This window comes from Cavia porcellus, unplaced genomic scaffold, assembly GCF_034190915.1.
Source record: "Cavia porcellus strain 051 isolate PalLab524CR breed Dunkin Hartley unplaced genomic scaffold, mCavPor4.1 scaffold_13, whole genome shotgun sequence".
Lineage (NCBI taxonomy): Eukaryota > Metazoa > Chordata > Mammalia > Rodentia > Caviidae > Cavia > Cavia porcellus.
The window spans coordinates 13,537,488-13,555,051 of NW_026947496.1; the positions used below are offsets into that span (position 1 = coordinate 13,537,488).

At 42.8% G+C, this 17,564-nt stretch overlaps 1 long non-coding RNA gene across 3 annotated transcripts in view; it reads left to right on the top strand.

Annotated features, from left to right (window-relative positions):
- The first annotated feature begins 14,966 nt into the window (after nt 1-14,966).
- The window catches only part of LOC134478492 (uncharacterized), a 95,963-nt gene continuing 93,365 nt past the window's right edge, over nt 14,967-17,564 (top strand). For 2 of the 3 annotated variants that reach the window (XR_010051130.1, XR_010051131.1), the window contains exon 1: nt 15,058-17,026. This is a non-coding gene — a long non-coding RNA (uncharacterized LOC134478492). The other variant, XR_010051132.1, reaches the window with a different exon arrangement.

A 17,564-nucleotide genomic window follows, 5' to 3' on the forward strand; every position in this document is an offset into this window, starting at 1 on the left:
AATGTGAATGAGATGGGCTCTGAGGTGGAGTCACCTTCCCCCATCCTCTATGAAGGAGAAAAAGCACTAACAGGATGGAAGCCACCGAGTCCACACAGTGCTCGCTGCCTTCGAGGTTAAAGAGACCTGGACACACTTGCAGCTCTGGCTTCGAGATCAGATGTTAGAGGTGCTGATGCTTTCTTGGGGATCTTCCTTTCTCTGCCTTGTCCTGCAAATCACATGGACTAAAACTCAAAGGGAGAGCTTGATACAAATCACCAAATGTCACACATTGCATGTCATACATTGCGTGTTTAGTGTTTAAATTTCAAGGGACGGTATGGTGAGTGTTCTTTATGTATTACAGTGAGATACACTGGCATTAACTGCCTTCTGGATTCTTTGAACACACTGATCCCATCATTCTGGCCACTTTCTGAAGCAGTTCTGGAAGTCTCCTTTCATGAATGTCTTCACAATGTGTGATAAAAGATACAGTGAATGCTGCTTCTGAGTGTCATCTAATAAGGGAGCTCATAAAAACATGAAAGTGTTTTCAGCCACTTTATTCACTGGATCTGGCACCTTGTGACTTCTGGCTCTTCTCCAACGTCAAAATGACCATGAGAGGAATTATGGTTTGTGCCTGGATGTCCGCCTAAAGCCTCATGCAGTCTAGAGTTTGAGGTTGATTCATGGTCCAGTGCTAGGATTATGGGTGTGAGTGCCATATCCACCCTCGGGCAGGGGGCCTGCATACAATACAAGGAACAGGAAGAGTCTTCTCTTGCGCATCCCCCTTTTTGCTCTTGCTGCTTTTGCTGTTATCTGCTGCTAAGAACCATTGCCCTCTGCCATGAGTCACTCTGCTTTGGAGCCAGCTGAGTATGGCCTGAAACCTCCACAAACTATGACACAAACCTTTCCCTTCTTAATTTTGGGTGTCAAATATTTTGTCTCAGCAATGAGAGAAGAGTAATCAAAGTAAGAGTTCAACATTTTGAATCCATTCAAGACATCCAGGTAGCTCTGACAGCAAAACTAAAGACACCCAGCAGGCAGCTTCTAGAACTGCCTCAGAGAGGGGCAAGAGGGATGAGACAACTGTGTTGTCAGTAACAGGGGAGTCTCTGAGCTCCTCTGAGTGACATTAATGGCAATGTGTCTCTTGCTGTAATAATTTAAAAAATTTTACTCTACTTTTTGATCACACTTTGTACTTTTTGGATCTCCCTGGCTTAAGTTGTTACCTCAGTTTCCCTCTCTTATTTACTACAACATTAATCCCTTTTATCTCTGCTCTCTCCCTCCCTTGTCAGTACCACCATCTCCCCCACCCAACACCTAAACCAGTTTTACCTTTTGCTTTGGGGTCAACCACTATAAATAAAACCGGAGTGGCAGGAGATATGTGGGAGAGGCTGAGGTCACTGAGACTGCCCGAGGAGGGTGCCTCAAATCCCTTTGCTGTTGTTCTGACCACAGGCTATACATATTATTTTTCACTGTGGTTCAGCTCCCTGGAATGCAGGGTTCTTTCAGAGGCCAACTGAGTGCAGAGGTTGTATCTGTTGCCTCATTAAGGCCCGGAGAGGGTCCAGGACGGGGAGGAAGATGAATAGAACTCAGAAGGAAGAAATGGGTTTCTAAGAAAATAACACTGGATATGCTTTAATCTCTTGACATTGGCAATGTGATTCCATTCATAGAGATAGACATGCTTGAACATGCAACTTCCTAGTTTAGAACTGTTACTCAAAAATGTTCAAACTTTAAAAATCTGGGCTCGACATCAGCGAGCAAACCCAGTCTGGGAACCAGTACCATGCGTGAATGCCCACTGGACTGGAACAGCCAGACCCCGGTCCCTCTGGCAAATGGACTAGCAAACAAGAAGTACCATCTCACAGTCCCCCACCCTGCCCCATGAGCGACTGGCTTATCCAAAGAAGCACAGGCTATCGCGAGCTACGGAGATGGAATGCAATTGGAGGCCTGTGGTGGTTTGATGTTTCCCTGACATCACAGGTCTAGGGCCAGCGGTCTGATCAGAGGTTCAGAGGATAGTGATACGCAGTGTGGCATCTGGGTGTGGATTTTCTTCTGAGGATTGCACCATTGTTGATTCACTATGGTCTTGTTTTGGCAGTCCTATATCGTTCCCATTGTTTTGTTGGGTTGAGTTTTAGTCTCTTTTGCTTAATTATGTCAAATCTGATAGCAGGAGCAGCTATCTCAAACATAGCAAGATTTATTATGGTAGTAACTTTGAATTTACTATAGGCTTGTTTTGAAGTCCTTTATTGCGTTCATTGTCTTGTTTTTATTGTTTCTATTCTATTCAGTTCTGCTTGATTTTTACTATGTCTAAAGTTATCTGCAGCTAGTTTGAAGACATCAAAAGGCATTATGGTAACTGTTGTTGATTTTGTAATGTTTTGAGGCCTGTATCTCTTACACTGGCTAGTTTTGATTGGTTTTATTCTGTTTTATCCACTTTTATCCACTAGGCTCCACTGGAGAAAAAAAATGACCATTAATAGTCGGATGGGTGCTTGAAGGAATCCAGGACTCCTGAATTCTGTTCTTGTATGCCTGAAGATGAAGAACTTAAGAATAGAGAAAGAAGCCATGTGTATTGACTGTCCTTTATGTCCTCGGAACTGTACTTACTTGTCTCATTTAATTATGCAGTGATGAGCTTCTGAGTTGGAGGGACTGTCTTCATGTTGAAGATGTCAAAGCCAGAGTTCCTGGGGCTTAGGAAACAGAACACAAGGTTAGTGAAGGTTGGAGTCTAGGTTTAAATGAAGTCTATCTGACCATCTACTGGGTAGTGAGAAAGGCTGGGGAGGTAACTGGGATACCTGGAGGTACATCCTGTAGGGTGGTATATGAATTCGGTTCTATTCTGGACAAACGCTATATACCGGAACATTATTAGGTGCGCTTGGATAGAAATGGCACCTTGTATCACAGACAACTGTGTGCTGGAAAATGAAAGACCCGATAACATTTGTATGTGCCAAGCAATTCTTAAAGCTTTCTTCCTGCTTCCCTCTTGTTTTTCCTTCTTTCTTTTACTCCTCCTTGCCTCTATCTCTCCACTTCTGTCTTTCCTTTGTGTATTTCTCTAGACTTACAGACGTGACGTATATAATAACACACTTCCCATATATAATAACACAGATGGAAATTCAAGAACTTCCATCCACCTGGGAAGATGGCCATGTAAGCAACTTTCTGTGCTGTTCTACAGGAAGTCTGGCTGCAGAAACTGACACTCAACTCAGTTTTGCAGATAGAGATGAGGAAGTGGGTCACTTGGCTCAGGGAGGGTAGGAGAGAATGAACGGAGCAGGCAGTGTTTCATCTGGGCGTTCCTTGTACATCGGGAAACATTCACTGAGGGCTCACAAAAAGCTTTCTATAGAAAGAAAGAAGCTCTTTTTTTGGTATTTGTGGCAGAGATAGATCCAGGGTGGCTGGATTTCAAGGCCAGTGTGAAGGCAGAGGCTAGGAGGGGAGCTCTGGCTTCAGTCTTCTCTCTGGAAAGGCTCCCCCACTTTTTTTTTTTTTTTTTTTTTTTTTTAGAAATAGAGCCTGGTGTGAGTCCTGGAGTCTGGGGAGAGTTTTGAATTGTTACAGTCAGCCATGTGCCGGTGCCAATAGTATTGTAAAATCTACCCTTTCATTGTCTTCTTTAGAGTCATCCCCGCTTTCCATAAGGGAGTACAACAAGCCCCCACCTCACAGATTTCTTTATGAAAATCTCAAAGAAACTACAGTGATCTGTCTCTCCTTGCAGGAGATACTAGGGTATCCCTCAAAAGGCTGAATTTATTCACTAAGTAGAGTTATTCTTCAAGAAATGCCTTCACTATTGGGAAAGTAATATGTGTATGCTTGTGTGTGTGTGTGGGGGGGGGGGGGCAAATGAGCAAAGACCAACCAAAGGAAAAAGGTTATGCATTCAGAGCTTGACTTAGCCAGGGGCTCAGCGGCCTTTACTTGTGGTTTGGCAGGGACTCAAGGTGGGTAGAGAGGTGAGAAGGCCCTGAGTGTGTTGAATGGAGGTTGTTGGAACAAACAAACAAAAAATAAACAAACAGAGCTGGAGGCCATGAAATGGAGACGAGGCATCATAGGGAATTGTTCAGAAGCCACACTTTTTGTCTTCTAGAATAGAAGCAGAAAAATTCAAGAAAGTATCAGTTATTAAATCCTGGCCATTTTGCCCTGATTGCAACCTTGGATCATTTCTAGAGAGAGTTTCTGACTCACTCCAAGTCTTCATGGTTGGTAGCACACTGGTTGCCTGGCTGATTCCTCCTGGGTAATGGGTTGCTTTCCTGGCTGCTCATGTGCACTGCAAATCAGAACTCTACATCTGTGTATCCTCTCTCCCAGTCTGTACATATGAGATAACAACCAGCTGCAGGCTTTCAGGGTGGAACCAAGAGTCTGTGAAACGTGTGAGCTTGGATTCATTCTTGACAGAATGCTGGGATCTCAGAGATGCAAGCCAGGAACAGAAGTGACGCCTACAAGAAGAACAGACCTTCCTTTTGTTGAGCTCTATGGCAGCTGTGCCGTGTTGGCTTCTGGCTTCGTGTCTGCACACTACTTTAATAGAAAAGTGACCTACCTCTTCCTGCTCTAGTCTCCTCTCAACCCTGAAATCTTCAAAAGAGGATTTTGTTTTTGTTTTACCTTATCACGTGTGTTACTCAGATGGTTGGGTAAAATAGTCAAAATATTTTTACAACAGCTATAAGTGGTTTTGTAATACACTTACTGTTTTGGGGGATGGTTGATAAGTTGGAGAATTTTCATGGTGATTATGAGTTTATAACAGAGCCATAGGGATTTGTTATCAAGTTTTGCTAAAATGTGTTAATCCTGGTCACTAAGCCAAGCATAAAGTTTTAGGGCTGCCATGACTGTCATCTTTTTTTTATGTTCCCTGACCAAAGTGATCTGGGAGCTGATGGAATCTTAACAGCACTGAAAAAGATTTGACTATGTGAGCTCTGTTTATCAGGTCACGTGCTTACAGGCAGCAGGAAGATGACAAGGATGAAAATGCAAATATCACCTTTAAAATAATTAGTAGAGTGAAAAAAACAATATTAGCTGGTTTTAGGTAACTTTCTTGTTCAAGTTGAAGGCTTATGTTTTTGTTTTTGCTTTCCTTCCCAAGTCAAGTGGTATATATTTCTCGATAGTAGAACAAAAATTGGAAAAAAAAATTAGCTGAAGATAAGGATGTCCATTTTTGTAAAGGCAAGGGTAAAGATATAATGAAATGGATCACAAGACCAACTTCCTTTGCAGGATCGGGAAGTAAGTTTAAATGATTACATCCTCTTTAATAGCCCATAGCAAATAACATCGTTTAATGACTTTAATGATATAAATTCTTGTGAATTAACAATGTGCTAGAAAATTATAAAGAGGTTCTCATTAAATAGATACCCACAATTGGTATGGGGAGATGATTACAATCCCGACGTTCTTTAAAAAGCCACTGTGAAGCATGACGATGACAATTATTTTTCTTATCTATATTAAAGGCAGTGCAGAAGTCCTGCATGAAGAAGGTACAAATGGTGCTCTGAAATGGGAAATTTGATTTTTTACTCTCTGTTCAGAGGAAAGACATTCCTGAGAGTGTACCTCTGAGCTTTTATATGACATAGAATGCAGACTGTGAGGGAGAGAAAGAAGGATGAGAAAGTTGAACTACACCAAGAGGCAAGTGACACAGATTTTCTGCTCATGTTGCATTGTTGTTACTTTGTTTTGTGCAAGATGACAGTGGTATCATCTCCATCAGATTTGAAATTATAAAAACGAAAACTAGTTAAAAAAAATCCCTCTGGCTGGTATACTATGCTACCAATCTACTACACAGTCCTAGAATGTGTGTCCTGTTTTTGTCCGGCCAGGGGGATAGTCTGGAGAGTCTCACCCCTCACCCCTCCATCCGAAGTTCCCATGTGCCAGGAAGCACGCTTGTCAGAGGGGGACAACAGATCACAGCACCTGGAGGCAGTCTCCAGACACAACCCTGCAGGGGTCACCGCTGACTTGGAAAAAACCCAAAACCCAAAGTCTTCAACTTGAGTGAGAAAGTTACTCTGAACACTAGTCATGTTATTGTATTTTAGTCCACTAATTATTTACTGCAAAAGGAAGTTGACCCAAATGTAGAAGGAAGAACTGTAATCTCTTTTCTTAAAGGGTTCCTTGGAGGCTGAAGGTGCGGCAAGATCTTGAGTCAGTTCCCCAGCACGATACAGAAAAGAAAATCAATTTGCTTTACATGATTAATTTTATATCTGTATGAACTTCTGAGCACAGTGTTTTTGTGGGAGTGAAACCAGTCCCTGGCTACTGCTGCAGGCTTTGTGGCCAGGGTGGCTTCCACCTGTCACAAGCATGTGGAATATCATCTTCGTCAACCTCTTCAAGGGTCTTTTCGGCAAAAACAAGTAATGCACATCATTAGGAGCCCGGATGATGTGGGGAAAGCAATGGTTTCCTGTAGACTGAAGCTGACCATTGCCACCCTAGCTTCAGCCCTGTGAATGCTTCAGCCAGGGCAAGATCTGGTGGCCATGGTGATGTCACTTCTGACAGCAAGGACAGAGTCAGGATGAGGCCCTTGAGGGGTTGCTGAGGATGCGAGCTGAGGACAGGCTTTGGACTGCTATCCCCAAGGTATCTGTCAGTAAGTGGGACCTTCCGGTGCTGAGGACATGGCTGAGCTCAGACAAGCTAAGGTTTGGTCTCCACCACACGAGCTGGTACATTAACATCTGTGCCACCTCTGGGCCCTCTCTATGAAAGACCTGACTGGCCCCAACCAGCCCCAGAAACACAAGTGAGCACAAGCTGTTCCCACTCACCTCCTCCTGTTGCATGCCCAAGGTGCAGCCCTTTGGTCTCCGTGGATTGCTCTTTGTGATCAGGCCATGCTATGCATGTGCAGATGCAGCCTGTAGTTGGGTTTTTACTCAGTGTAAATAGCTTCTGTTTCCACCAAGACAATTTCTGCTTCTCCTGTGAGTACCATTCAGCTTTGTGTATGAGACCATTGGATCTACTAGGGCTTGGGTACTAGACCATTGGTTATGATTTGCCAGTTCCCATCTGGGAACTGGAGAGGTGGCAGCAACCTGCCATCTATGCTGCTTGGTCATAGCTGAGATCCTTGTCACCTGCTTGTCTTTGGTCACTTGCATTCTATAGCATTGTGCTCATACTTGTGTTCACAAGGTCACCTAGGGATGGCTGGGGAGGATGCAGGGCCCGGCCTTGCTTTTGAGCTCCTGTGGCTGGAGTGGTGGTATCTGGGCTCCTCACCCCTACTCTGGCTGAGATTCTTGGCTGGAGATCTGGATCTCCTGAGAACTGGGAGGTGTGTGCCCCAGTCCCCTATCTCTGGGTATGACATAGCTTCCCTTCCCACAGCCTGCAAGGGTGCAATTTACCATCCAGAAAGACAACTTTGTTTTTTTCCGTTATATTTTGACAAATATCAAAGAAGCTGGAGCTGTTAGATGCATTTCTGGGAAACCTCAGACCTGGTTTATCTGGCACTTGTTACTGCTTTCAGTGCAAGATTATTAATCAAATGTCTTCTGCATTTGTTTACAGTTTTCATTGCCACAAACAGAGACTGTAGTTATACCCATTAGAATGAAGTCTTCACTATAAAAATAATATAAATTTTATAACGTTCAAGTTAAAAACCAAAATCATACAAATGGGATGGTAACCATCTAGGTGAATGTCTTGAACCCTCATTTTTTATTTTGTGTTTTTGCTCAACTCCAGGATACTTCTCTGTAATCTTTTCTCCCATAGTACATGCCAACCTAGAATGTATCTTTTGTTTTTCTACATGCTCAAACAATTGTACATAAATATATCTTTAACAGGTCTAAATACAAACATATATCAATGTGGAAGTTTTGATCGTTGAGTTTACAGAAGTAAAATTACAGGGATATAAAGCATCCTGTTATCTGACCTGATTTGAGGATTTGAAAGAGGAAATTTATTCTCAGGCCATGCAGCATAAGAAATTCTCTAGTACCTTATTTATTCAATCAGAGTAAATAAAATAATGCTTAAGCTATCCTCAATCCTTGGCAAAACTAGTAATAAAAAAGAGAAGAGTTTGTTTCTGTCCCTGCCCTATAGCTACCTAAACTAATATATTGTTGTTCAGAATTGCTTACATTTATTGATTATGTTTAAGTGTTTGGAAATTAAGATGCAAATTATTTAGAGTGGCTCTCATACCCCTGAAGACAGGTAGGGAAGGAATCGCGGTGTACCTGGGCTGATTCTGCTGCTCAGACAGATGGCGGACTGTCTGTTTTGCTTAGGATTAGTGGTGTTGGGATGCAGTTGCATCTTATCCATGGTTTATTGTTGGGAGCCACAGCCCCGAGCCCGGTCGCCTCACTTGGCGGACGTGAGGCCTGTAGTAAAGAGTAAAGCCTGAGGTAGATTACCCCTCCCATCGAGCACGTTAGTTTCCTGCTTACCGCGTAAGCAACCCGCTCAACAATATAGTCTGCCTGGCAACTGATGATGTTAGCCAATCAGCTTGCCTTGCTTACTTTAACATGATTGGACACTGTATCCGTATATATACTGGTGCCACCCCTGGGGGGGAAGAAGAAGCCCGGAAGTAGAAGCCCAGAAGGAGCCGCGGGGAGCGGACCAAAGGAGGCTTCGGCTGGGAGCGATCCCAGGGCAGGCTGTACGGAGAAGAAAAATAAAAGAAAAGGTTGTCCACTGCCAGACTTTGTCGTGTGTCCTTCCTGCCGGCCAGGAGCGACATCGACAGTTTATTGCTCCTCATGAGGAGTTGCTCAATAGCAACTCCTGAGCTCCATTAGAGGGTAGAGAATTTATTTGTCCATTCCTTTAAGACCACCTCTGTACACCTTAAAATAGCCAAACTGATCCACACATACGCCAGCCTAATGGAATCCTAACCCTGTCTTCCTTCTGCTTTCCTGTGATGAGGAGTTGGAGGAAAGGCTTGAGCCCATCCTTGTCATTTCAGGAGAGCCTGGGTCACTCTGTAGAGGTTTATTACAACCCAGACTTTCAAACTGGCCTCCATATCTTGGTGCCTGATGATCTGCGGTACTGCTGACCCACCCAGGATCTTCAGAAGCTCTGCAGAAGATTTGTATTCTTCCCAGGCTGATGGTACCCTTGGCAGTGGCAGGAATTTTTGGTGGAATGCTAGTTATCTATCTTAGAATGACTGCCAACTTTATCCATTAAAGTTTTGCAAATGACTTTTGGAGAACTACACTAGTGTAGGGTTTTGGGTATATTGGGGCAGTGGATTGGGAAGACAAATGAGGCAGAAAGGGGGAAAGAGGTAGAGGAAGTGGAGAGAGACAGAGGAGGACGAAGGGATGAAGCTTGCTAGAATATCAGCTTCGTTAGGGTAAAGACAATCTTCTGACTGGTCCTTGTGATCGCTTCCGTTAGGGTAAAGACAATCTTCTGATTGGTCCTTGTGATCACAGGGATAATAACGCTTTTTCAGTTAATTTTAAAAATGAATAATTAAAGAGTGAAGACAGAAAGCACAAGCAAGAGGAAGGTCCAGAGGAAGGTCTGATAGATGAGCGTGTAGCATGCTTATTAGATCCTCTTGGGAGAAAAGAATCCTGAGAAGACTGAGTCTGATCCCCTTTGTGTAGGGATCACTCATGCCCTCAAAACCACACAAACCCTCCCCACTGCAGCCATCAAGTGGGGCAGTGAACGTATTACAACATGACCATCATTGCAGATCCTCGGAGTGCTGTAACAAAATACCCTAGGCTGGGTAGCTTATAGACAACAGGAATTCAGTTTTCACAGTTCTGGAGGCTGGAAGCCCAAGATCAAGTATCCATGAATGAATGGTGTCAGCATGTATGAACTAGAGCTGCTTTCTGGTTCGTAAATAGTGCCTTACTGCTGAAATTTAACATGGTAGAAGGGGGCAAGGCAGTGCTCTGGGGGCCTCTTTCCTATACTAATCCTATTCCTAATGGCTTCAAATTCATGACCTAATCACCGTCCAAAGCCCTCACTTCCAATGGCATCACTTAGGGAGTCAGGTGCATAGTGTTCCGCACACACAAATTCAGGGGGGCACTTAACCCTCTGGTAACAACAAATGAAGAGTCTGAAGTTCAGAGAAGAAAATTCTGATTCACATGGAGAATGAACCAAACAGGCACGACATGAACGGTACTGTAATATCAAGGTCTCTTTTGCAGTATTTAGACTTCACTTTATCTAGACTGGTGAGAATTAGCTGATTAAAAAGGCCATTGCTTTTTTTTTTCTTCTGGCAACTATATCTTTATATGTTTAGTAACATTACCATTTTTACTCAAAGAAATCATGCTTACTTAAAAAAAACAGCAGCTTTGTGGAATTATGATTGATACAGTTCTGCTGAGAAAGGTTCATAATTTAATGGCTCTTGGTGGAGAGTCACACATCCAGCGCTCCAATCAGTTTTGAGGTAGTTTGTTAGCCTGAGATAGAGTTACATATCCACAAACCGCGTCTCCTGAATCTCCCGCCCTAGGTAACTGTTACTCTACTGTGTTCCTGTAGATGGTCTTATAGTCTGGCTTATGTCCCTTTTCACAATTTCCTTAACATTCTTCCATGGAATAGTATGGGCCAGAATTTCCTTTTTTTTCAGGCAGAATTGTATTCCATTGTTTATCCATGCATCCGCTGACGTACCCTCGGGTGCTTTCTGGTGTGAATAGTGCATTCATTCAGTTGTGATTAATCCTGCTAGCAGCACGGATTTATGAGTTTTTGTTTAAATCCCTGCCTTCAATTCTCGTGAATGTCTACTTAGACGTGGGCTCGCTCGACCTGCTGTAGCTCTAATCATCTGAGGAACTGCCCTACCCACTTTTAATACCACATTTTCTTTATGATTTTAATTGGAAAAAATGGAGAATCTTTCCCATCTCTAATGATCTCTGTTTTCAAATTGAGTAATTTTCTTATGATGCCATGAAAACTCTCTTAATATTCAGAAATTATCTTTAGGGGTAGTAAGCAAAAGGAGGGGGAGACTTCCCTAGAAAATTACATTTAAAACTGATAGTTTATTTTCTAGGAATATTGAAAATCCTCAAGTCCAGGAAGTTTTGTAAATTTCCAAAGCTTTGCTTGCTCCTTATATGCAAACACAGCAAGTTTTTGTTGTTATTTAGGAATGAAATCCCCAAGAATCTGTCATGTAAATCTCTATATTAAGCCAGTCTTTCCTTGTCTTGCCCCTTGAATCATTTATTTAAGCGGCAATAATAAAAGGTGTCAGCAATTCAGTCGTGAGCTCTGGAAGCTTTCTGTGCGCATTGACCTTTAAGCGTTAGCATCCTGACAGGTGAGTGTTCCTGCCGCTTCCTGTGAGATATGGGGCGGCCACGGGGTCAGGAATGCTAATGATAAAATTACCATTTACCTTTTACCTGGCAGGCCGGGTGCCTGACATTATAAATGTAGGTAACCTTTCACCTGCAGCTCTCTCCTGCTCCACCAGAGGTAGTGTTGGAGGACCGCGCTCACAGCAGCAGGAGACTGATGAGGCAGGAAGGGCTGAGCCAGTCCATTTCTGCCCCCCTCTGGGTTTTTTTCTGGGGAACGCTTTTCTCTCTCTCTCTCTCTTTCAATCTGGATAAAATATTATCTATTCCTGGTGGAGCAAGGGGTGGGAGTGGGGCCAGGGGAGGAGAGGTAGCCTTTGTCATTTTGGATTCTTGATATTTTTGAAGCTGGCCAAGGCTCTCCTTTTTTCTCTAAAGCTGCAGGTGTCAATGAGCCCTTACTGGTGGCCTGCTTTCAGCTGTAAAGCAGTCCTCTTCCTGCTGATTCCAACATAAGGGTGCTTCAGCGCCACTGGGTACAGTTAAGTTGGGGCAGGAGAGAAATAAAATAGAGGGGCACTGGTCATAGTTGGGGTCTGGAGAGGCAGACAGCAGTTTGGCCAAGTCGTACAAAGTTCACAAGCATGATGTTAACGCCAACCTCCTGGGCTAACAAGGAGATGCTGTACTGACTATATTTTGACATTTTCATGGATTCATTTTTGAGGCATCAAGGGATACTACGGTTGTAAATAGCACTTGGCTAAAGATCCAGAGTCGTGATTGGGCTAAAATTAAAGTCAGAATGCTTTTGTTACCAGGTGGTGGGATTCCTTCCTGACTGTTTATCGGTGGTGTTGAAAGTGGAAGAAATGAAGAGGAATAGGGAGGAAAAGAAAGAGAGAAAGAGAGAGAGAAGGAAGAAGAGGAAATGAGGAGGAGGAGGGAGAGGGGGAGGAAAAGAGGGAGCAGAGAGAGAGGAGTAAGGGAATGGAAAGAGGGCAGAAGAAGAGAGGGGGGAGAGCATGAAGGGAGAGAGAACGGGTGGAAGGAGGGAAGGAAGGAAGGAAGGAAGGGAGAACGGACGGCTGTGTTTTGCCCTTGTCACACTTTATCCAAAGTCCATCCAGAGCAGGGCACTGAAGCCTCTGCTCCTAGTGACAGCGTGGTGGTCTCCTCCGTGGGGGAGTGGGATGTTTAATGAGGCCCCAGGGATCCTCTGTCACCTGGCCCCTGCGGGGTGGCCTGTTTCTTACATGGTCCCTGTTCAGGTGCACATAGGTCTTTCCTGACACTCACCTACTGCTGGCAAGAATATTTTGTAAATACTCAGTGACATCATGTGTCCTGGGGCTCGTGGTTCTCCAAAGTCAAGGAATGAAATCGTGAAACAAAGGAAGAGGAGAAGAGAGTTTTTATTGGCACGGAGGAGAACAGCTCCTGGTTTTCCAGGAGAGGTCCTGAATGGCGTGGCTTCGTGACATCCTGATTTGGGCTCATTATAGATGAACAGAGCTGGGGAATTGTTCAGTTAGTCTGTGGTAACCAAGCACAGGTGGCTCTGTGGATTTAAAATGACCAACTGGGGCTCAGGCATTTGTCTCATTCTTTGGCATGTAACTGTTTATGGTAAGAAGCAGTTAATTTGCATTATAATTCCTTTGAAATTCAAGAACTTAATCAGGAGTGGCCGCATCTCCGTTCAGTTCCATGCTGCTTGAGGAAATTCATTCTTTGTCCATGGTCCTTGTTCACTGTCTATTCTTATTTTTATCAGTATAGCTAGTCACCTGTCTCTGTCTCAGGCCCTTCCACTAGCGAGTTGCCTTATGCATAAGCTAACTAAATGTTTCTCTGCAATAGTTCAAAATTCAAGAAGCGCTGTCCATTTGCTCCATATGCTCAAGGAGCTCACAATTTGATACCTTGTGATTGTCCCTTAGAGTGAATCTCCAGCCATGAGCTCTCTCTCACTCTGGACGTGTTCCAGGAAGGAGACATAAATTTCTTTTGACCATTTGCAGCATATTCAAATGAAAGCTGGTGCTAATGAAATTATTCTCATGTAATTAGATGTATTAAATAATGTCCCTGGTTGGTTCCATGACATGGTTGGACTGCTAATTTTTTATCCTTTCCAGGCATGGAGAGAATTCTCTCTGAAGATTTGTACCACAAATAGCCCCAGAAACGGGCTGATTTTGGAATCTCTGCTGCATGAAAGCCAGAGCTCACCTGGCATCCTCTTTATAAAAATCAAGTCTTCCTGTCCTTCCTCTGGAAACTGGGGACCAAGGACAGATACCCTTGTCTCGGAACTCTTAAGCTTAGATCTGATGTGTTGACAGTGTCCCTGTGGGGACCTCACTCAGGCCTGAATGAGCTGCAGTCATTTCCAGGTTTATCAGATTATGTTCCCCTTGACTGGCTTTATTTTGTGAATCAGCCCCAACTCAAGAGAACAGAATCACAACAAGAATCCTATTTCTACAGACAAAGGGCTCAGCCACGCGTAGAGCCCCCTGTCCCACAACCTCCCTGGTCTGGAGCTACGCAGAGAGTGACAGTGGTTTTTTTGTGTCAGCTATTACTCAGGGTGGACCACTTTGTCTCCATGGCATAGAGAAGTTTGGTTGAACATGCAGAGAAATAAGGAAAAACGGTCAGCCTAAAATTCTTAACCTGGCATCCCAATTATTGTATTTGTTTTATTTGGATAAAATAATTTATAAGCAGACCTAAAATTGACAAACGCTGAAGCCATGTCTTTACTCTTGACAGCTCTGTGTGATGATGAGCAGGAAGTGAGAATTCTGTAAAACTTCCCTGGTGTCTCTTCCATATCTACTGCTTGGAGATTTCCATTCTCATTTCTGGATTTTGTATATTGGACGCAGCTGTGTTCATATACTGCAAGTGTTTTCCCACAGGGAGGCAGAAGAACAAACCTGCATGGCCTGAGAAGATAAAGTCTTTCTCAGTCTCAGACAGTAAATGCTGTCTCTTGGAATAGGGTGGATTTCTAAGCACTGGGTGAAGAATTCTGTGCAATATGTGTATATGTGTGATTGTATGTGTGTGTGTGTGTGCATGCATGTGTGTGAGACAGAGGGAGGGAGAGAGACAGAGGGAGAGATGGAGAGAGAGAGAAAGAGACAGGGAGAGGGAGAGGGAGAGAGAGAGAGAGAGAGAGAGAGAGAGAGAGAGAGAGAGAGAGAGAGGGAGAGGGAGAGAGAGAGGATTTTCTTGTACTTTCATTCTCTTGAGAAGACAATATTGGGTTGGGTGCTGTAGCTCAGTGGTAGAGCATTTCTTCTCTAGGAGCTACAAAGTCCTAGGTTCAATTCCTAGCACTGGAAAAAGGAGGTGGAATAAGATGAGGAAAAGGAGGAGAAGAAAGAAAAAGAAGAAGCATGTCAGTATCCTATCAGTAGCATTCAAAAAAGAGTTTTCTTTTTCTTTCTATGTTTAACTTGGTGTATTCCAGGGATAAGTGTAGTTACTCCTCCTGGCCACCAGATGGTATAGTCCTAGTGTTAGGCTTTGCACATTGAAAAGACCAAGGAAGCAGAACAAACTTCCTGATTCTCATCAAGCTGTGAAACCTGACCCTTCCACTGCAAAGGGTAATGTATTTTGTAGACGGAGCGTGAAACTAAATAGGCAGTCCTCTTTAGGGATGTAGATATCTCTGTCTCAGAAAATGTTTATTGATTCCTTAGCTTCAGACCAACATTAATCATGCAAAAAGGCAAAGACAGGAGACTCAGAATCCCAGTGGCAGGAGACAGGGGAGTAGGTTTTCTTTTTACAGTAAGACTTATGTCAACACATTGCTGGAGATTAATCAATAGTCAAATAATTTAAGTGACAGATTGATCATTCTGGTGGAGACTAAAGTCTGTAAGATGCCACACAATTAAAACAACAGTAACACATAGATATTTTATTTGGCATTACTCAAGCTTCTGCAGATTCCATCACATTTAATCCATCTTTTTCCACTACTCTCTGGAGATAGGAAGATAAAAGTAATGATAAAATGAAATTGAGCTGTTCCACTGGAAATATAAACTTGAAGTGTGTGTACTATTTCTTCATCTACAATTTTATAATAATAGAAAATTAGATTATGCATTCTATGTCAGTTGAAAATAGACTGATGTATTTGCAAGGCCTTTTATAGAGAGAATATTTTCTTTAACATTGTTTGAATTATAACTTGATTTTCTTTTAGCTGTTTTTTTATTTGAAAATTTTTTCTTACCAAGTTTGAGTCTTGAGATTTTTCTTTTGTAAATGGGCTATTTTTTTCTAATTGCGTGTTAGTACAGTATTTCTTTTCGCTTTTCTTAGTTCTTTGCATGTTGAATACTGCCATGAAAAGTCACGAACTTCACAAAGTTTTACTGAAAGAGCCCGGGGATCCATCGGTTAGGGTGCAAATTCCTAAGTCCACTTTTCACTAGCAACATGACTGGAGCAGCTTTCCTAGTCTCTGAAAATCCCAGCAAGTGTGAAAAAGATTCAAAGCAGAGTGTGAGGCTGAGTGTGAGGAGAAAATGGGTTGTGTGGTTAGCATGTAGTTGGTGCTCATACAGTTACTTAATGTCATGTTCATTATTGTTTTTACTATTGTTTCTATGCAAAATTTGAAAATTTCCATCTGGAAACCTTCATCACAGAAAAGGGAAAAAAATCCCTATCATAAGTGATATTTAAAATGATGAAAATAAGGCATTGGAAAATTCTCAATTACCTTTCATTATCCAAGGAAAATTATATTTTGGATAGTGTGGCTTGAACAATATCTATATTATAGTGTATTCTGATTCTTCCAAATTGTTCATTTATATACACCACATATATTGACCTTTGGTCTACTGGAATAGTCAAATAATCAAATACCTAACTGTGCTGGATAATTTTAAATTTCCTATATTCTTTATGTCATGGAGCAAACCAACAGATATATAGTGAGGAGAAATTATGATTAAAGTAAATTCTGAGTAGTGAATACAACTATCAATTAACAGTAAATGATGTTTAAGGTAACTGTAATACATGATGGGGAAAATGGGCTGATACTTAAATTTTCTTTGTAATACTTTGGCTTTTGAAACAGAGCTGGCATTTACAAAATGCTACTTTCCCCCTTCCCTCTCTTCTTTCCTCCCCTCTCTTCTTTTTGTGGTATTGGGGATGGAACCCAAAACTTCTACAGTGAGCTACATCCCTAGCTCCCTTTTGTTATTTTTTAAATTTTGAGACAGGATCTCAAAGTCCCCAAGTTGTCAGAACTGGGCTGGAACTTGCTGTCCTTCTGCCTCAGGCTCTCAGAGTGCTGGGGATACAGGTGCCTCATTAGCCTGCTAAAGTTATTTGATTGGTAGTTTGTTGGGGATCAGGGTCACATCTCTTCAGGTTAGGTTGAGTCATGTGCCTAAGTCATGAGGATGGACCTTCATGGACGGGATTAGTGTCCTTAGGTCGAAGGGAGTGACCCTGACCTTCTGCCTCTGCAGGATGTCATCTTTGAAGCAACAGCAAGCCCTCACCAGATGCCAGATTTGCTGGTGCCTTCCTCGTGGGCCTCCCCAGCCACTAAAACTGTGAGAAACAAATGTTGGTTGTTTGTGAATTGCCCCGTCCTTAGTATTTGCCTGTAGTACTTTGGATCGGCTAAGTCAGGTGCATTCTGTATGAAGTGCATTCTTGGCTTTCTTTGGTTGGTTCAAAGCTGGAAGTGAGCAATATGTTAGCTATTAATCAAGCTTTAGACTTTTTGGGATGAGTTTTATACAAGTCATTGTATAGAAGTCATTGCTTGATTTCCTGGCCCTGTTGCTACAAGTAACAATCTAATTTCCTATGAGCCTGACTTGTAGCTAGGTGGTAGGCTGGCTTGCTAGGTTGGCTACTATAGATCAGGGACCTGGTTTCTTAGGCTGGGTGCTGTGGCCTGTGGATTGCAGTTTTATTTTATAAGTGGTCTGGCCATTGTCCATTTGTATTTTTAATTTCCCTTGCATTGTCCTCCATAGTAAAGACACCTGGAATAGAGGATCGAAGCTGGAAAATGGGGACCTGGGCATTTCTGAATGTTTGCCAGTCAAACAGTTTTCAGGTTGAAAGCCTTTCTTGTTTGTT